This window comes from Talpa occidentalis, unplaced genomic scaffold (genome assembly GCF_014898055.3).
Source record: "Talpa occidentalis isolate TD23 unplaced genomic scaffold, MPIMG_talOcc4v2.1 talOcc4.9, whole genome shotgun sequence".
NCBI lineage: Eukaryota > Metazoa > Chordata > Mammalia > Eulipotyphla > Talpidae > Talpa > Talpa occidentalis.
In genome coordinates, this window is record NW_023605305.1 from 59,023,856 (window position 1) to 59,045,814 (window position 21,959).

At 37.1% G+C, this 21,959-nt stretch overlaps 1 long non-coding RNA gene across 1 annotated transcript in view; it reads left to right on the forward strand.

Annotated features, from left to right (window-relative positions):
- Positions 1 to 350: 350 nt before the first annotated feature.
- LOC129145182 (uncharacterized) overlaps positions 351 to 21,959 on the forward strand; it is a 92,051-nt gene continuing 70,442 nt past the window's right edge. The window contains exon 1 of the long non-coding RNA XR_008550373.1: positions 351 to 379. This is a non-coding gene — a long non-coding RNA (uncharacterized LOC129145182). The remainder of the gene's footprint in view (positions 380 to 21,959) is intronic.

A 21,959-nucleotide genomic window follows, 5' to 3' on the forward strand; every position in this document is an offset into this window, starting at 1 on the left:
CTGAAATGGAATTTAGAATGGAGGGCCCTTAACCTCCACCTAAATGTCCCTTTTAGCAATGCGGTAATAGAGTTCTTAGTACTTCAGCTCCTACTTATTTTAGCCTTTATGTCTGATCATTCATTTCATGTAGCTTCCGAGTTGACTTTTCAATGAACTGTCTGAACAACTCACTACACATTGAACACTTTTCCTGTGAAGCTTCCCAAGAGGGGAGTTCTTTCTTCTTGGCTACATGATGCTGGCTTATTTCTCTCTAGATCCTCTAATCGATCTTATTTGTGGGTGTTCTGAATTTTTCTTTCTTTCTTGTTTTCAGGACTGTTTCTGCTACAGGTGTTCTCTTCATTGCTGTGGCACTTGTGACAGTGACAGAAAGGTAAAGATGTTCATTGGATCCTTTGAGTTGCTTAGTTTTCTGGCTAATAATATGATGGGACAGGAGTAATGTGGGGAAAAAATAAAATCCAGATAAAACCACATTAGTCATTTGTGGACTATACCCAAAGAATACATGCTATGTACATATTGAAAATTATGTTAGAGAAGGATTATCTTATGAATACTGATATTCACTATACAATATTAGATTTTAAAAAAGGAGGTAAAAATAATTATGTATTTGTATAGAAAAAAAGAATAAGAGATACCAAAAATTCTATAAGGGCTATTTCTATATGGTGAACTTACCAGTAATTTCTTTACTTTCTTTTTGTCTATATTTTTCTTGCAATTAATTAGTAGGTTTTTTTTTTTTTAAAGTCAAGTTTTTTTTTTTTAAAGATTTATTTGTTTATTTATACAAGCACTAGGTACAGTCAGAAGTGTGGGAGGGTGAGAGCATTCACCAGAGCCAGAGCAGAGAGCAGAACAGACAGAAGGACCGAGGTACACTGCTGAGGGGAGCAGCGGGCGGCAGGAGAGGTCTGCACGCCATGTGGGACCCTTGCAGGTGGCCGGGGATCGAACTAGCGCTGCAGAGGCTGCAGGCAGCTTCGCAGCCCAGTGCTCAATTGCTGCGCCACCAGGGAGGCCCTAGCGTTTTTTTTTTTTTTTTTAAAGATATATTTATTTACACATATAAGAACTGGGGTACAGGCCAGAAGTGCAGGGTTGAGAGTATTCACTAGAGACAGAGTGGGGAACAGAACAGGCATACTGACTGAAATACACTGCTGAGGGGAGCAGCAGGTGAGGCAGGAGAAGTCTGCTGCACCATGTGGTTAGATCCCTGGCTGGCAGGGGTATCAAACTCGTGCTGCTGAGGTTGCAGATAGCTTCACAGTGCTGTGTTTAACCCCTTGTGCCACCAGGAAGGCCCTAACATGTTATTTTTAATAAGGAGAGACATTGTTATTATCTCCCCAAGAAAGGTAATCTTGGTTGGTTATTACGCAAATCTGACTTTCTAAACAAGAATTGAAATGCCTACCTTAAAAGCAAACAAATAAAATTGAGCTAAATATAATAGTTCAACCGCTTCGGCCTTTGTTTGTTAGTAAGCCTAGAATGACTGATTTGAGTTTGTTCATTTGTTCATTCATCGTTTGTTTAATGGATTTATTAAACACCTGGTCTGTATGGCACACTATTCTGGTAGTGTAATATTGGTAATATTAGGTAAAATATTAGTAATTGGTAACAGTAGGTAAAATATTGGTAATATTAGGTAAAATCTTATCCCTGTCCTTGGGGATGTAATTTCTAGTTGCTGGGAGGTGTCTAAATTAGTTATTCGACAAGATGAAAAAAGAGCAAAAAATGATGTGGGGGGAGAGTCTCCATTTCTACATCTGTTCATGTATGGATCATGTGAAACTTAACTATAAAAATATAATCCTTATAGCGAATTATGACAATAGTTAACATTTTTTTAAGTGCATGCTATGCTGTAGAAAAGTGATTGTCAAAGTGTACTTCATGGTTCCATGGGTCCCTGCCATTTTTTCAGATGTACCAGGTCAAACAATTTTCATAATAATATTAAGATATTATTTCCTTTTTAAAAATATGTTGGCATTTGTACTGGTGGTGTAAAAACAATGGTAGGTAAAATTGTTCTTGCCTTACCATGAATCAAATTAGTAGCACCAATATCTGCCATTAATAAAATCACTGTGCTCATCCTTGACACACACAGACACTGATAAATAGCGCCAATTTCTTAAGAATGTTTTGATGAAAAAAATAAAAATTATTAACTTATTAAGTGTAGACCCTTGAGTACATACTTATTCAATATTCTATGTGACATAATGGGAAATACATATAAAACACCCAAGATGGATGTTGTGTTGAGAAAAAATACATTTGTGAGAGAGTGATCCCTTTTCTTTATGTTATACCATTTTTACTTGAAAGAACAACTGACATGCAAGCTACATTTTTCATACATGGGTATTTGGTGATATTTTCTCAAAAATGAATGAAATGAGCCTGTCATTTCAAGGAAAAACAATTGACAGTGTATGTTGCCAATGATAAAATTTGAACTTTCATCTGAAAATCAGAATTTTGAAAGGCTGTGTCTAGCACTATGAATATGTCAGCTTCCCCAAACTCAAAACGAGTGATATTGTGGTGCTATTAATGAATGTGATTTTTTTCATACTATCTAAAGAAATATGTCATTGTTTCAGAGACCTGCATAACTGAGTGAACTAATACTTTGCAAATGACCAATGCATGATGTTATAAAATAATATGTAAATGAAAGATCCATTCAAAATATGAGCTAGGTCAGTATATTTTAATGCAGCAGGGAATGAAATGTTTATTGGTATCATTTCAGATTTCACATCACAACCAATCTATTACTTACTAAATTGGTAAAGTATCAGAGAAAATATTCAGTTATCTGAAAAGGTTGTTAAAATATCCTCTTTTCCAGTTACATTCTTTGTGAGGCCAGATTTTTTGTATACTGTGATCAAAACAACATACTGTGATAGACATGAAAGCCAGTCATTAAAGAGATTTACCAAAAATGGAAAACAATCTCTTCTCACTATATATATATTTTTTTTTAAAGATTTATTTATTTATGCATACAAGAACTGGAGTACAGGCCAGAGGTGTGGGTAGTGAGAGGATTCACCAGAGACAGAGTGGGCAACAGAATAGGCAGACTGAGTGAAATACACTGCTGAGGGGAGCAGTGGGGAGACAGGAGAGGTCTGCCTCACCATGTGGGTTGCTCCCTGGCCACCCGGGGATTGAACTTGTGTTACAGAGGCTGTGGATTGTTTCATAGTGCAGTGCTTAACCCTTTGCGCCACCAGAGAGGCCCTCACTATATTTTTTGAAAAGTATAATTTTTCCGTAAAAATATATTGCTTAGGTTCACATGTAATTTATATATCCTGTAACAAGGTTTATTATTGTTATTTTAAAATGAATAAATGAAAACATTAAAATATCAATTTTAACTTTGGATACTATAAATATAGATAAATGCAACCCACATTAACAAAAATTCCATGGAGTTTTGGAAATTTTTAATAGTATAAAAGGGTTTTGAAGCCAAAAATTTTGAGAATTGCTACTCTGGATATGACACAAAACAGTTATTATTATGTGTAATCCTGCATAATCTTCACAACCACTTTAATTATTACAGGTATTACTTTATTGCCATTTTATGAGTAAGGAAAATAAGTTTGAAAAAGTGATAACTTGTCTAAAATCATATAACTGCTAAAGAGAGGTGCAAACTCAATAAGTAAATGCAATAAACAGATGGTTTTGAATGGTGGGAGGGAGAGGAAGCTTTCACAAAGAGGGCAAATTTGAGCCCAAGGGATGATTCAATAGGACAAGGAGAAAAGGGGTGTTTTTGGTTGTTTATTTTTTTTTTTGGTTTTTTGTTTGGGTTTGAGTGTTTGTTGTTTCTGTTGTTTTTTTCCAGCTTTAGTGAGATATAATTGACCGATTTGTAATAGATTTTACCTTTGTTATGTGATGATTTTATTTCTTTATGATGTGTCATTATTTTACATCCTTGTTTGTGTTTTCACAATATAGGATTTCTCCCCTCAGGTGTAGTCACCACAGTTTCCCCTCCACTGAAGCACCCAGAGTCCTCCACCATAGTTCATTGTGTCTCCCCCCTCCCCCCTCATGCCCCCCTTCATTTTCCCTTCTCTCTTTCCCTCCCCCTCTTTTTCTCCTTCTAGATGCCTCAGATCTATGGTCTGCTTTCAAGAATCAGTTTTAAAGTTTGTCTTTGGTCCTTTGATTTCTCGCTATTCTACATATAAGTAAAACCATAGGTATTTATCTTTCTCCTTCTGGGTCACTTTACTTAAGATAATTGGAAAGGGGAGTTTTACTCATGCTATTGGAAAGGGATAGCGTGAGTAAAGGTATTTGAGTGAATGGTTAGTGTGGAACCAAGCTTAGCTGAGGTTTCGCCATTTTGTATATCCTCCACCTTGATATGTTAGTCCTTGTCCAGCCGCATTCCGGAGATAGTTTCAGCAGTCACAACCCTCACTCCACTTGGTGACGAAAAAGCAGACCACCCCAGCCACCAATGAGGGCAGTCCTGTCCATAAATGGGACAGCATCTCTAACCGTCCAATCAGTTTGAAACTGTAACCGCGCGCGCCAAAATGCCTTTGTAGTAGCCAGTGAGTAATTGCCAGCTTCTTGCAAAGTTCGTGCCACTCACGACCCTATAAGATACCCCTGCTTCCTCTGTTCGGGGCTCTCGACCTCTGCCGTTGCATCAGTGTGTGTCGAGGGCCCGGTCTCGAGCCCGTAATAAACTCCCTTTTGCATTTGCATCAGCTGTCTTTGGATTCTTGGAGGCTATGCTCGCGGAGTCTGCTGATCTTGGGCACAACAGTTAGGGTAGGGGTCCCTAACCTTTTCTTGTGCTACAGACCCCTTTGGCAATCTGATGAAGCCTGCTGGAGCTTTCTTAGCATAATGTTTTACAATGAATAAGATAAAATACATAAAATTATAAAAAAAGTCAATTATATATCATATATGCAGCCATCAAAATATTTTAAAACCAAAAATATTTTAAAATTTATATTTAATAAATTTTATTAATGCATTAAATAATGAGTTCTAATATTGATGAACATAAATTATATTTCTGCACCAATTATAAAATGATATGAAAACATCTGCATTCTACTGATGATTAAGTCACAGGCTCTTTTCATGTTATTGTGGTTTGTTGTCTACATGAGTAATGGGAGGAATTGTTAAGTTTCAGTTAAAGTGATGATGTAAACTTTTTCCATCTAAATTCACATATTTGTGAGAAAACTCTGGGACTGCTCCTTAGTCCTAGGATGTCTTTTTGTTTTGCTCATGTCTTTTTATTTTTGCTGTTAGTCCTTTGGAGTGTTGCGTGGGGTGGAGGTGGGGAGATTACTAGTGAGCAATGCATAGAGAGTAGTACCAGCAGTAATAGCAATAACAATAGTAGCAACAGAAGCCACAGTAGTGTCATTTACAGTAACAGGTTTCCCCAGCCATCTGAAAGCAGAATGCTCCTATTTGATATAATTTGGTTATTTATTGGGTCTGAGATTGCTCAATTTTTCTTTCACTCAAAATAATGGTTATAATGTTCCCGGAACTCAAAAATAACCTACCAAACCATATGTACATAGGAAGGTTCTGCATTTGGATAGTGGGGAGACCTGGAATGTTAACAGCAGTAGCAGCAATAGCAGTAATAGTTATTAAGTACTTACTACCTACCAAGAACTCTTCTAGGTGCTTTACATGTAAAGGCCAGGAGTCAGGAAACTCTCCATTGGGAAGAAAGAAAGTGAAATAATTCCCAGATGAAGTAAATAATATAAAGAAATACAAAATTAATCATATTTTTAAGGGTTGAGGTGTTCCTTTAATTTTTTGGAAAATGAAAAAGAAGAGTTTGGTTCTATTTGAGTTCAGAAATGATTCGAATCAGCTCTAAATTTGTATAATTCTTTTAAAGTCATAGGTGTTGAAATGTTGAGTTACAGCTTTGTAGCTCATGTGAATATGTATTTTTTAATAGTATTCATAAGAATATAGGATGTAGTGTAGCACAGCTAAATTATTCTACAGCCTGCATGAAATATGTATAAAATTATAAATTTGGGAGAAAGTTATTAACCTGGTTAAAGTGAATTTTGCAGTATTTTTGTACTTTGAGAACTCCAACTTTTTATTATGTACTTTTCAAATCTAGCTCAAACTAGTTATTCATTTCACAGAATTACAGAGGTGCTTTCTCAATTCCCCCAATTTAGCATTGAAATATTCTGAGCCCTCTGATGTATCTTTTCCTTCCACAACTGCATTATATGTTCCTTCATGGCAAAGAACAGACCTCAGATATTTTATAGTCCTTGTAGCACGAATGCTTGGGTTGATGGATAAGTTATTCATACAATAGCTGGTGAAAGTCCAATTTGAAAAGTCCCTGTTCAATGTTATTCCTCTAGATAATTTTATTGTTTTCTTTCACATATCAGTATCATGATATTTGCAGCAATTGTGCCTATTACAGAACTATTTTTGCTATCATATAGTGAAAATTGTTTGAGACATGTTTTCTTCTTCTTCTCTATTTGAAGCCGCAAGCAGAAGTGATTAAAGAATAAATATTTGTAGTGAGCCCAAGTTTGAAATAGCATACAGTTTCCTTGGAATGTGGATTCTTTTGCAGTTCAATGTCTTTCATTCATTCAGTGAACATGTGTTGATTGTCTCCTATGGGCCAGGACAGATCAACTCAGGAATAGAGAGAAGGCAAAACAGAGAGTGAACCTAAAAGAAGGTGTGGTGGGGGCAGAGCTTTAGGAGTTGTTGGTTCTGCTGAGTTTTAGTGTGCATAGAATGGGATGGCGGATAAACAGCTGGGAAGATAGTGGGATAGAGAGGATGAAAGTGTGAAAAATTAGTAGAGAAGATTCATTCCCCTTTCACTTTTTGGAGCTATGGGCTCCAAAAAGAGGTTTAGTATAAGGGGGCAAGAAATTGGTTATCTTCTGATTTGGTCATCTAAAATAACATTAAAGTGGATGTTGATATATTTCTGCTTGCCACAGGGTAAGTTCTTGTAAAGGATAAACTTCATCAAAGAGAATACTTTTAAAAATCTTCTTTAATTTTTATTATATAAGTAACAGTAGGTAGTATTTATTGAACATTTACTATGGACCACCCTTGAATATTAGGGACTTTTAAATATTATTACTGTTATTGTCATTCTCATGATTGTTGAAAAGGACCATTTACTGAATTCTTATATGCCAGGCACAGTTCTAAGAGTTTTACATGTTTCATCTTCTCCAATTCTAACAAGCCTATGGGGTAAGTGCTATTAGTTTCTTCATTTTACACATGTTGAAACTAAGGCACAGAAAGGTCAAGTAATTTGCCCAAAGACACTGTTAGTAAAGGAGCAGAGCTGAGATTTGATGTCATAGAAGTACCAAGATGCTGCTGTGATAAATAATGAGGTAATGCGTAGAACTGGCTAAATGACCTCACATAATACATACTCCAAATTTTTGTCTCTCGTCTTCCTCCTTGCCCCTCATTTACTTACTATAAAAGAATGAGACTTTTAACTTACAAATATTCACCTTGCTTTTTGTTTTTCTCATCATTTTTAGGCTTTTTGGTAAAGGTACTTATAATCATGAAACATAACAAAGGAATAAAATTTCCTTTTCTGACAAGAACAAATACTTCATTTATTTACTTTAAACAGTATAGTGACTGAAAATATGAAGTTTTAAAACTTTTTATACTGCCTCCCTGGTGGCGCAGGGGTTAAGATGCAATCTATGAAGCTATCCACAGCCACTGCAGCACGAGTTGGATCCCCCGGCCGGCCAGGGAGCTACCCACATGGCGCAGCAGACCTTTCCTGACTCTCCCGCTCCTCCCCTCAGCAGTGTATTTCAGTCAATCTGCCTGTTCTGTTCCCCTCTCTGTCTCTGGTGAATCTTACCATCCCCTCCACACACCCTTCTGGCCTGTACCCCAGTTCTTGTATGCATAAATAAATCTTAAAAAAAAATAAAACTTTTTATAAAGGTCTTAAAGGACAGGAGAAGAAGAGAAAGGAATAAATTAAGCCTTTTAGTTCCCAAATACTGTGCTAGAAATTGAACGTATGGTTGTTCCTTCATTCCTCACAACAACCCTGGCAAGGTATTGAATATCATCACATTTGTGGATAGGATATCTGGAGTAAAGAGAATCCAGGCAGCTTCCTTTTAGGAAGGGTGGAGCCCAAGACTGCCTCTGATGTCTCCAATGCAGTGGCCTTCTTCACAGACACAGGAGCCGTGGTTTGGAGTATTTGATCTCAAGAAGTTTCCAGCCTGAAAGTTCAAATAAGAAAGAGATAATGATAAGTAATTTACTAAGGCTGGATTTTGCTGGCAAAAATTGCTTTTATTCCCAACAACTTCCTGAACAACAAAGCTGTTTCCTCTTGAGTCCTTGGTGGCTAAGTTAAGCAGCATTTGCCTGAATGCAAATCCTTAGATTATGCATCTCTTAATCAATTTGGCCATAATTAGGTTGAGCTTACAAATTGTAATTCCAGGAATAATGATTGTCTTTAAGAGGCAGAAAGAGAAGCATCAGCATCATTCTTTGCTCTCTCATATCCCTGCCACACACTCGTTGCCTGGGATGGGAGGGCCAAGAAAGTGAGGTAAGGGACTTGGTTCTGATTTCATTCTTATAGGCAGGTGACTGGTGGGCATGTAGTAATGTTGCTATGGGCATGGCCTTTGGCTTTAGTTTCTGTTTTCATGTTTATCTCTCTGATTTAACTTCCTATTTGTGGCAAAGAAATAACATTGATATTATCTGCATCTTGCTAAACATAACATCAGTACTCTGAAAGATTAATAAACATAATTTTCTCAGTTAAGTGTATCTTCATTTATATAATTTCTTTTACTCTGAGGTGCTTAAGACATTGTGTAAGTTTTACCTCGGTCTTACATATGTGAAACAGGATAAAGCAATTCTCAGTTTTGGCTAGTCCAGTGAAGAGGGAATGTATTTGTGTCGTTTATCATTGAGATCAGTGATAAACAGATTAAATACCTATTGTCAAGTCTCTTCTTTCCACCAGTTGAGGTAGGAAATCAGATCTTATATTAGCCACAGTCAAGGTCAGTTTTCCTAAACTCATCTCTGCCCTTCTTCCCTTTCATGGCACCTCTGGCAGTTTCAAAAGAAGCAGAATTAATCCTTTGCTCAGTTCCTACCAGTTCTATCAGCAACTGAGTTCTCACAGTAATTTCTAACATTTGTGACTTTTTTTGACTTAGCTGTCTGAATCTGCAAACCCTCTCTACACTTCCTTGTTTGTCTGTCTGATAATCTCCTACCTTCTTGGACAGTCTATCTCTAATGTACAGCTTTGCTTTGTTACCACCCATGCCTCAGTGTGCCAGGGTGTCTGAAATACACTTTTCAGTGATTTTACGAGCTGGAGGCTGAAATTCACACCAGCTGAGAAAAATGCAGCCTGATCTCATGCTCAGAGTTGCTGTGAGGGGTCCTTTACCATGATATTAGGAAAATTAATCTAAATAGCAGAAATTTGTTTCTCTTATTTTCTGTTTCTTTAATTTTTTTATTTTAATTTTAATTTTTTTAAACATACTTATTTATTTATACAAGAACCGGGGTACAGGCCAGATGCATGGGAGGGTAAGAGAATTCACTAGAGACAGAGCGGGGAACAGAACAGGAAGACTGATGAAATACACTGCTGAGGTGAGCAGCGGGTGTGACAGGAGAGATCTGCTGGGCCATCTGGGACCCTTGCCAGCCGGCTGGGATTGAACCGGTGCTGCAGAGGCTGTGGACAGTTTCACAGTGCGGCACTCAAACGCCTGTGCCACCAGGGGAGGCCCTAATTGTTATTTTTTAAACAGATATTATTGATTTGCCATTACATTTCATTAACATTAACTATAATTTTGTGCACATTTTGAGGTGTGAAGATTTACTCCCTAAATGTTATAGTTATATATGTCTCCTTTATCAGGGATTGTTCTAGGTGCAAGGGATACAGAAATGTATTTTGAAATTCCCTATCTATCTCCAAGGAATTCACAGTCTGGAGGAACACAAGCCCACAACATGAATAATTACAATATGGTAGAAGTGCCGATAAGAGCTTTGTGAAGGGAGTGATCAATTCTGTCTAAAGTTACACACAAGAAGTGACAGTTGAGGAATAAATAGGTGTTACTACTCCATTGGGGCATCCCCTTGGGGTATGGATAGACAGAAATGTGGTTTTCAGGCCAAGCCGCAGCCCCATCCCTGCAATACAGGAGACCTTCCAAGGACTAACCAGTATACTTTATTTTGGTGTTTGGTAGGCCATTTTGATGAAGTGGTTAGGAAATATGAATCGAAGCAATAGTGTCTAATGGACAACTATTGTTTTTTCATTACCCAGCACCTATTTAACAGATATTCCACCCATGAAGTCTCTGTTGAGGACTATTTTCTCATACCATACATCTCTAGAAGTAAGTCTTTACTGAAGCATGACTAATTAAGGCTTTTAATGCCATTGGACACAGTAATAGTGGAAAGATTGGACATGTGGTCTAATCAGAGTCAAAGAGATGAAAGATAATTTTTGCAGAAATTTTGGGGAAGAAAACATTTCTTTTCACTTCTGGAATTTATTTATATGGAGACGTAGGTCTCTCTAGTCATATTATAAAGGGGACTGTTACCAACATGGAGGACGGTAATGCTGAGACATTGAAAGAGATAGGAAGTCTGTCCTGGTGACATCACTTTGATCTCCAGTCAAGCCATGTGAAAGGCTAGAACAATCCTTGGTGTTTTCTACCATATGAGTGATCAAGCTTCTTCTTGCTTAGGCCAGGTTGGATTAGATTTTCTGTCTTTATTCACACATGAATGCATTTCAAATATTTGATATTGAGTAGAGGATTATTTTCTGTGTCCCCAAAGGGTAGAATTAGACTCAGGGGGTACATGTAGTAAGATTTCAGATTAATAAAAATAGTAACTTTTAAACTCTGGGGTTCTTTCCCAATGAAAACAGCTTAGAGAATTTGACTCAATTTTGTAGTTAGGAAAAAATATGAGAAAGTAAGTGAAAGAAACTTGCCTGCCCATCTTGTAAAAAGTACCTTGAAATGTTCCAAGATTATTTAAAGGTGATCTTATTCACCTTTATCAATTTATTGAGATCTTCATACCAGAGCTTTCATTTAGCTTTAGGCTTCCTCAGAGTCAAAGAAAATGTAGTATTTTACTTTTTTACCCTTTTCTCTAAATAAACTGTAGGTTGTGACCCACTGGTTGGTCATGAAATCAATTTGGGGATTTTAGATCATTATTCTTTTAATAAAACAGAACAGAATCATGTGTAACAATGCCAAAAATTGTTTTATGAAACTTTTGATTACTTTTAATAAATAAAACATATATAGCAAGAGTAGTATAATGACAAAAAAAAGGGACTTTGGAACTAGACTACCAAGATCAAAATTATAGGTCAATCTCTTATTAGCTGCTGTGAGAATTAAATGACATGACAGGTAAAGAAGTGAGCAAGATCATGGCACAGAGTAAGCTCTCAATATATTTTAGCTACTCAGTTATTATTATTATTATTACTAGATGATTCTTGGGATCTAGAAATTGGCCTCTCTGAGATGGTGGTAGAAGTTTGTCTGCTTTTTAGGCCCCCAGATTTTGCCTGGATCTTTATGATTTTTTGTAAGGGAGAAAAAATTACCAAATGTTTCTTGTATCCTCTGGTGGTGTCTGAAAATGCTACATTGCCAATTGCTGTTCACAGCAATAGTGGGATCAGGAAAATAGTTGAAGTCTTTAGGTTGTAAGCCTTCCTGTGAGCTAGAGGCATGTGTATCGCCAGCATCTTCCAGAGTATCTGCTATAATGTTGTGAACACCTCTAAAATTTTGTCTCTTATGTTTTGGTGTTTTTCCCACCATCTAAAACCCTTCTGTTTTTTGTTTCACCAAATAATCTTTCTTGATTCTTAAGGAAAAAAAAAATCTTTCGTCCCTTGCGAAGGCCCCAGAACATGCAAGGAGCATGCACACGTACACACACACCAAACACCACCCCCACCCCATACACACATATGTGATACCATATTAATGACTTCACAATCTTCAGGGATATTGGTTGGTTTTAAGCATCTATTATATATCCTTGTCACTGAACTCATGATTTCCCACTTTATCTCATTCAGAACCCATGGATGAATACCATCTGGTCCTGGTGATTTACTGCACAGAGTCCCTCAACTTGCTCCATACTTTTCTCCTCAGAGACTGAAAAATCTCTGTCAAGGCCATTCTCTGCTTTGCCATAAAATGTGTCCTTGGAACAGGAATTTCCCCATTGTCTTCTCCAATAAAAACTGATTCAAAGTATTCATTTAGCTGCTCCTCTCCCTCATCATTCTATTTAATATTCTCCTTCTCCTAATGAAAGTTTTTAACATAACAGATATAGTCACCTTGCTAAATTGCCATGGACTTTATTACTATTATTATTTATCTTGGTTCTTCTACATGATTTGTCCATTCTCTTTGACCTCCATTAGTTCCCAGCTGATGTAGTTCAAATTCCCATCAGTGTGTGTGGCCTACATAGAATGTTTATTTTCATACGGTGTCTTTAAAATAGTTATTGTTTGTTTTCTACTATAAAATAACAGTATGTTGTGCCTAGGAAATTTGGAAAATTTAGAAAAGTAGAAGGAAGAGTACACATCATTATAAACAAACTCTGATTAACTTTTTTTACCTAATGGCGCATATTTCAGGGACCTACATTTTTGTATTTCTTTCTGAAACATACCTATTTGATTTCCTTCTCTCATGTTATTTCATTGGTGTGTGGTATATTCTGGGGGTAGTGAGAAATGGTAATTCTTCTGTACCTCAGATATGGTTGAAGTGTCTCTTTACTTAACCTATTAATATATGAAGGCTATTTTATCAAATTGACAGGAAAGCCTAGCCCTTTAGGCCTTCAACTCCTGGAGGCTTGGAGCACTCTCCTCCCCAGTGACTCAAAACATTCTCTATTTTCATCTAATCCATCTAATCCCTCTTTCCCAACAATTACCAGTGCCTTCCCAGCTTCTCTATTTTGTATCTGATCTCCTTTTTATTTCATTAGTCCCCCTATTTGCTTACATTCTTTTCATAGACTTTTTTTAAAAAAAAGATTTATTTTATTTATGCATACAAGAGCTGGGGTGTAGGCCAGAGATTTGGGGGGGAAGGGGGTAGAAGATTCACCAGAAACAGAGTGGGGAACAGAACAGGCAGATTGACTAAGATACAGTACTGAGGGGATTAGCCGGCAAAACAGGAGAGAGAGGCCTGCTGCGCCATGTGGGTTAGCTCCCCGGCTGGGGAATTGAACTTGTGCTGCAGTGGCTACTGATAGCTTCATAGTGCTGAGACTTACCCCTTGTGCCACCGGGAGGCCTCATTTTCCATAGACTTTCATGTCTCTTATACTTTGGCAAATTTCAGACCAATCTTTTGGGAGTTAACCTCTGATTTGACCCCATAACTTTCTCTGGTGATCTTCCCTTTTCTGGTGGGCCAATCCTGACCAAGGTGCCTGCTTTCTCCAGCTTGCCTGAGGACACTCTACTTAGTCAAAAAACATGGGCTTTGGAGTCAGAAAGTGAATTTGAATCATGATCTCTCATTATTTGGATTAGTAATTGAAACTCAGTGAATGTATTACTTTGCTTGTAAAATGGAACAATAATACAATTGGCTCTCCCATAGCACATTTCAAATACTGTTTATATTATGTCATATAATCTATGTCAGGTATTATTTTGAGTCCTTTACAGATATTTATTTATGAAACTTGTCGTAATTCTAAGAAAACATGTGTTATTTATTCTTTATATATATTCTGTATTCATTTATAATGGCAATTTTATTATGAAACAGTTATTTCAGTGGAAGGAAAAGAAGGTTAGGAGATAGAGAATTTTATATTTATTGTAATGATCATTTTTTTCTTGTGAGATTTTCCATATTGGAATTTGAGTTAAAAAGAATTGTTTAAGTATTATAGTGAACGGAATGGTCCCTCCCCGCCAACCCCATTCCAAAAGATATGCCTACTTGGAACCTGTGAATATGACCTTTTTTGGAAAAAAGGTTTTTGTGGATATAGTTAGGGATCTGGAGATGAGATTATCCTGGATAAACTGGTGAGCCATAAATCAATGACACGTTTCTATAAGAGAGAGAAGAGGAAAAGACATAGACACACAGAGGAGAAGAGATAGAGACAGAGATTGCCCTAAATCATCCACGAGCCGAGGAATATCAAGGACTCCTGGCAACTGCCAGTAGCTGGAAGAGAAGCATAAAATGGCATGAAATGGATTCTCTCTCAGAGTTTCCAGGAGGAACCAATCCTGTCAGCATCATGCATTTGGACTTCTGGTCTCCAGAACTATGAGAGAATTCATTTCTGTTGTTTTAAGTCCCCATATTTATAGCAATTTGTTAGGTCACCCCTAGGAAACTAATATAAATATACTTTGTAATTGCAAGCTAAAATCATAAATTGGGGGATCAAAATAGAATAGAAAGAAATCTAAAATTCACATAATTGTGAACAAAACATAAAACCAGATCAAAAGAAGAGATATAATAGCCCTTTAAATTACAAACGGTTAACAAGTACACATAAGCCCAAGTTAAGCCAGCAACTTAAGCAGAACTGCTGGATGTTGCTCTACTTTGGGGGTACCAGTTTTTAAAGGTGCTAATTCTTTATTATAATTGTGTAATAACCAATTGAAATTCATGTGCTGCAAAACATATTCCCTGCTCAATCAATCAAGTTATAGCTAGTAGACAAGTAAAAATTTGTGCAGTAGAAGAAATTACGGCATGTATTCTACTGCTTTGCTGTGAAGCTTAAAAATGAAATAATGCAAATACTATTCTAAGCATATTGCACATAAGAAGTGTTTAAGCCATGGCTGCTTTTCCATGTAGAAAATATCTTACTGGCAAATACATAGCATGTCTTACATGCAGTAGGTATTTGTAAATATTGGGGCTACAAATCTATTTCCCTGCTGAATTACCTTGTGCTTTTACAACATTAACTACTATGATGTTTAAAATCCAGCCCATCAGAGCTTCAAGTCACCTAATAAGAAGCAAGAATTTGTACTAACTGGAGGATTGTTATTATGGTATATACAGGAATGGTTTTTAATTCTGTAAGTTGAAAATATATGGAACTAATATCTTGGGGGAATGATGAGAATAGAATCCAACATGATAAAATGTAGCATAGCAGCAAACATTCAAAGATTATTCTCATGCATTGTGCCCACTTATTCATTCATCCAATCACTCAGTCCTCTTAAGTAAGCATTTGTTGTATGTCCAGAGCTGCATAAAGCATCCCAGAACTTAAAAACTATGCAGGTGAAAGTCCTGATAAACACTTGAGTTGACAGATGTGCAGCAATTAGTAATGATCGTGAAATAATAGCAGCAGAGCTGTGTGATTTCATGGAACAGACTGTTACTATGTTAAGGAATGTTTTAAGTAGAATCAGAAGAGTAGAGACAGAAAAAGACTTTTGGATGAAGGCTTTCAAATTGGATCTTAAAAGAATATTCGATAATGGACTTTGGAAATGTGTTGGCAGCTCTGCTAATGAGGCACCTTTCTCTTACCTCCAGTCCTAAAACTAGTGCCTAGCACATAATAGGTGCTAAACAAATATTTATTAAATGAAAATACAAAAGAATGAATGAGTCATTATTGCCTCCTTCACACAGCTCCAGTTTAATATTTTTAATACATATATCTGTCCATATCGCTCACCTCCAAAGCTTCACAGAAGCCCTGATACCTCCTGAGATAAAGTAGAAATTGATGAGCCCACAATCTTCCAATCAAATAGCCTTGCAGTTAGTTCCAAACACCTTCAGGCTGGCCCCCATTCTATCCTATCAAATTGGAACTCTCTTTCAAAGCTTTTCTGGCATTCTGTTATCTAGATGTACCTGTGTTTTGTTATCTAGATCTACCTATGTTAATCCTTCTCACCTGCCTCTTCCTTAAAAGCTTTCAATGGTTGCTCCTTTGTCTTGGAACCTGGTTTATACTAAGCTCTCCAGCTTCTGTTTTCTCAGCTCTCTCCTTCAAACTCCTTACTGTCTGCAAGATGCCCCATGTTGTCTCCTCTAGGCCTTCATATATATTTGGAATGCTCTGCTTAGAATACACCTCTCTACCAACTGCCCTCTCCAACCCTACTATAGCCAGCAAACCTGAGCCAGGCTTAAATGTCACTTCATTCTTTTTTTTTTTTTTAGATTGAGGTAACATTGTTTTACTTACAATGTTGTATATGATTTAGAGTATGGAATCTCCTCCTTCAGTTGTTGTTACATAACTCCACCAGTCTATTGCTCTCCCCACTCCACAATCTTTTCTCCCCTAACCCTCTCCTGTGGTAGCCTCAGCTGTACTATCAGATTTCTAGGATTTGTTATTGGTTCTGCTTTATCTGACCTTTTGTTTTGTTTCTCTGCATTCCACATGCAAGGAATACCATCAGATCTTTCTCCTGACATATTTTGCTTAGCATAATCCCTTCAAATTCCATCAATGTTGTTCACACAAGGCAAGAATTTATCTCTTATTTTTAATAGCTGAGTAATATTCCATCATGTATATATACTCCATCTTCCTGATATGCTCTGAATGTCACTTCACTCTGGAGGCTTTCCTGCCTCCAGGTAGGTCCCCAGGGCTATTGGGTTTGCAGAGCACCCTGCACTCCTTCATTGTGGCATGCCCCATTGTTGATTGTAATCAATTGTTTTAAAACAGTTGTCTTTCTTGGCTAGACTGGTAGTGTTGGGAAGGCAATTACTGTATGGCCCATGGCTGACTTTAGGGCCTGACGCAGTGCCTGGGCTAATTTTGAATACATTAATTTTGAATTCATTTGAATACATTAATGAGATCTGAAACTTGCTGGCTGCTTGCCTCTAGGCTAGTAACTGCCTCTCTGAACCTCAGTTTTCTCTTTTGTAAAATAAAGATAAAGCTGCCTTGTAGGGTCTTGTACTTTCTAGAGCATCCTATAAATGTCTACTTTTTTTTTTTTAAAGATTTATTTATTTATGCATGCAAGAACCGGGGTACAGGCCGGGGTACAGAGTTGGGGGGAATGAAAGAATTCACCAGAGACAGAGTGGGGAGCAGAACAGGCAGACTGATCGAAACACACTGCTGAGGGGAGCAGCAGGCGAGACAGGAGAGGTCTGCTGTGCCATGTGGGTTGCTCCTGGCCGGCAGGGAATTGAACTTGTGTTGCAGTGGCTGTGGATAGCTTCATAGGTTGCGTCTTAACACCTTGCACCACCAGGGAGGCCCTATAAATGTCTACTTTTAACGACCTTTTATGAGTAGAACCTTGCTTGTCTTTTTACTTTGTCTCCCGCTTCACCCATTAATGCATAGTCAGCACTGAAGTGGACAGTTTCCAAAATACTGCCCTATTTCCCATATTTGGGCTAGTACTCATGCTCTTTCCTCCTTCTGCCCATTTCAAATTTCCTCCATGTCAGTTCTGTGGAATATCCCTTGACTGTTTTAGTCAAAAGTTATCTCTCCTTTCTCAAATGTTTGTGACATTTTTATCTGCCCTTCTCCCAGAGCATGCACCACTTTCAACATTGTATTGTTCACATATACACAACTTCTAGTCTAGTAGGTACTAGACTCAGTCTTTTTGGATTCACATCCCCGATCTACTACTTACTAGCTGTGTAGCCATAGGGATAGTTAGTGAGCCTACTGAAGCCTCTGTTTTTAAAATCTGTAAAGTAGGGATAATAATAACACCTATCTAATAAGTTATTTGGGGTGAGCTTTAAATGAGATTATGGAATAGGTTATTCACCACAGTGCCAGAAACATAATCAGTGACTATGTGTTTAATTAACATAATCAACATTGGCATGATCATTATTATCTTCTCCTTAATTAAACTGAATTCCTTGAGGACAAAGGCTTTGTTTTTATAGGATTCCCTATTGCACTTAGCACAAAACCTGGCCAATAGTTGGTGCTCTATAAATGTTTATGAAATGCAAGCATCAATAATATAGGCAAATATAGACAAATATGACAAAATAATGATTTTTTTCTTTAGCTATAAAATGATGCTATTTATTGCATTTGGGGCTTATTAGTAACTACTGTCCCTGTGGATTTCTCCAATGAGCAGAAACATTTTGAAATAGTGTGTAGTAGAATAGGGCCACTATGTTGCCATCATTCTGGAATTTGGAAAATTATAAGCAGAATTAAAGAACAGTATTAGAATTATTTATTCTTTCTATGCCCCTTTATTGCACTCATTTTGGGAAAATTATCTGTTCTTGTTCAACAAGATTACATTACATATTCATGTAGAAAGAATTTTACCAATTTGTGGAAACTTTTCTCAGATCTTGCCACATGTTAGATGTCAGGCAATGTCTCATTTTGAGAGAGAAAAAAACAACTAGAGTAACTGTGTTACTCTATAAAGTCACTAGAGTTATTATGATTTATAGTGAGGCAAGTTATTTTGGATTTTCTTGGTGAAAAGAAAATAAAAGCTGTATTTGCAACATATCATAAAGGTTCACCTCTAAACAACCTGTTATCTGGAAAATAAATGTAATTTTTTTTCTGACTTAATAAGGAGATAAAGCAAGTTTTGCTTACCTTAATTTTGATGGTAATGAATATACCAGTTGAGATTTTACTATGATATGTGACTGCTCTTTCATTAACAGATTAGATAATTGCTTCTTGGAATGGACCAACTTTATTATTTAGTACCTGACTTAATTTTGAAATAATCTAGAACATTTTTGAAAGTCAGTGTGTAAAGCAATAGTTAGAGGAAAGACATCGCATCTACTGGGCACCAAGATGTTGTAGGTTCCCATGTGCTTTTTGGGAGACCATTTATTACATAACTTCAGAGACAGTTGAAAGATTGACTGCATTAAACTGGTTAGGTTCCAAAGTTCTACCATTCAGAATGCCATTCATTCCACTTGGTTGGGGGAAGGACTTAAGAGAGTTGGACACTTGGGAGACAGCCTCGCATAGATGAGAGTTTGGCAAACTATGGCCTGCAGGTCAGATCTAGTCCACTGTCCATTTTTGTGAGTTAACAATGGCTTTTACATTTTTAAGTGGTTACACAAAATCAAAAGTAGAATAATATTTCACCATGTGAAAGTTATATGAAATATAAATTTTAGGGTCTGTACATAAAATTTTATTGAAACATAGTTCCCTTCATTAATTTATGTACTGTCGAAGGTTGCTTTTGTGCTACAGAGGCAGATTTGAGCAGTTGCATTAAATACTATGTGGCTATTAAAGCCTAAGTATTTATTGTCTGGCCCTCTACAGAAAAAGTTTGCTGACCTCTGGTATATAAGAAAGAGCAATAAAAATCATGGAGTCAGGGCCTCCCCGGTGGCGCAGAGGTTGAGCGCTGGGTTGCGAAGCTGCCTGCGGCCTCTGTGGCGCCGGTTCGATCCCCGGCTGCTCCCCGGCCACCAGAGGAGGGTCCCACGTGGCGCGCAGACCTCTCCTGCCGCCCGCTGCTCCCCTCAGCAGTGTACTTGGGTCCTTCTGCCTGCTCTGCTCCCCGCTCTGGCTCTGGTGAATTCTCTCACCCTCCCGTGCTTCTGACTGTACCCAGTGCATGTATAAACAAAAACAAAACAAGCAAACAAACAAATAAATAAATAAATAAAAACATGCCTCTAGAAAAATTAAAAAAAAAAAAATCATGGAGTCAGTCTTGGTGTTGAATCCCATCTCATCGCATTAATTATTACTTGTTTTGTAACTCCAGTCAAGGTGATTTTCCTTTATTCATTCAATAAATATTTACTGAGCTCTTACTGTTTCCCAGAGACAGTATGTGGCATTATAGATGCAGTGATTTCCGCATCTGAGGATTACCAATGATTGGTTTGCCGAATTATTGAAATGATTAAAAAAAGTGTTCGAAGTGCCTAAAATGTAATAGTTGTTCAATAAATGATTTTTGAAAGTACACAAACAGACATTTACTTTGTTTTAGAAGTGACTCGTTGTGGAGTAAAGAGAGGCAGGACAATGAGGTATTAGCTAACTGAGAATTAGTCTTATTGGTGGCAGTGTTAAGGAATCTGAGGAGAGTGACATTGGAAAGGCAGGGGGAGGAAAACAAAAACAAATGACTTTGCAAGTTTGCTCCAGGCCTGCTTTGTTCAGATGCAAATTTTGGGGAGACTTGTCCTTGGTTTGCACATAGTTCTTTAATAGCCACTAGGCAAATATTTATTGAAAGTACTAGAGCCAGAATCCTAGATATTCTGATTCTAATGCCTCTAAACATTATACTACTGCTCAAATTAAAGTTTAGGATTCTGTAGGCATATTATCAGAGTTCCTAGAGTTCTCTATAAGAGCCTCTAAATATAGGGTATTAATTTTTATAATCTTAAAAAAGAAGGAAAGAAAGGCAATATGAAGGGGAGAGTACAATATTGCCCTGTGGTGTCTTTCTCTAAATGGTTTGCATTTGTATTTAGATTGGGTGATTTTAGTAGGCTAATGAAGAAAGAACAGAAGCAGCATTTTCTAAAATGAAAATGTGTAGACACCATAGGAAGGTCAAATTATATTACTGCTCACTCTAAGACAAAGGTTTTACAGCAATTCTAAGAGAGAAGAGAGGTGGAAGAACTGAATAATCACAGAACACAGGGTACTGATATGCCACAAGAAAGAAGCATATTTAGAATGACAAGCCAGTTTCAGCACAACTGCAACTGTTAGGGGGAAAAGGATGTCCAACCACTATTGATTTTTATTAGTTTTGTGGTTTTGCTTATATTTAACTTATATGTTTACCTTGGCTTTATAAACTGTTCAAAAACTATGTACATAAGGAGATTCTTAGATCTAGTTGTTTAAAACCAAGTTTTTCCTCACTTAAGTGACTTTATGATTAAAAATGATTTCAGTGATGTGCCAAATAATTTCTTCATTATCAAATACTTTTGCTTTATTTCATAATTTGGTACTTTATTGAATGGAGGATCATGCTTAAATTCTTCCCAAAGTATTAAAGGGAATAACCCTCAGCTGGAGAGCAGGCAGGAGATGTTTCCCCTTAAGTGTGTGGCTGTTGTATGCTGCTCTTGGTGGATTATTTTTCCATGTACAGGAATATGCCAAAAGAGATGAATGCTAATCTTTCAATATGGTTACTTAAATTATAATCCTATTCCTTTCTGATGTTATTCCAGATCATTCAAGTTCCATTTCTGTGATATTTGCTTATCAATGATATCTTTCCATCAGGGTCTCATGCTTATGCTACTGTCTTTAAAATGTTCTTGACTCTTATTTATTCAGAGTATCAAGGGAGAAGGAATTATCTTCCAATCCCTGCACACTTCTGTACTGAAATTATGTTATAAATAATTATATTTCTTTATTATCTATCCTCCCCATTAGAAGGTAAATTCCAGGGGTAGGGATTTTCTCTTGTTTACTTGTTTAGGGGTTCTAAACCTAGGACATTTTTTCCTCCCGGGACATTTGGCAATGCCTGGAGACATTTTGGTTGCCATGAATGGAGTGGGAGTTGCTATTGGCATCTAGTGGGTAGAGTTCAAGGATGCTATTAAATGCACAGGATCCTATAATGCACAGGAAATCCCCTGTCCCCTGCCAACAATGAAGAACACAGTCCAAAACCCTCAGTTCAAAAATGGTGTCTGGCGAGTAGGGAGGCCTTGTAAGTATCTGCTGAATAAATGAAAAACTACTTGGCATATGCCATGTGT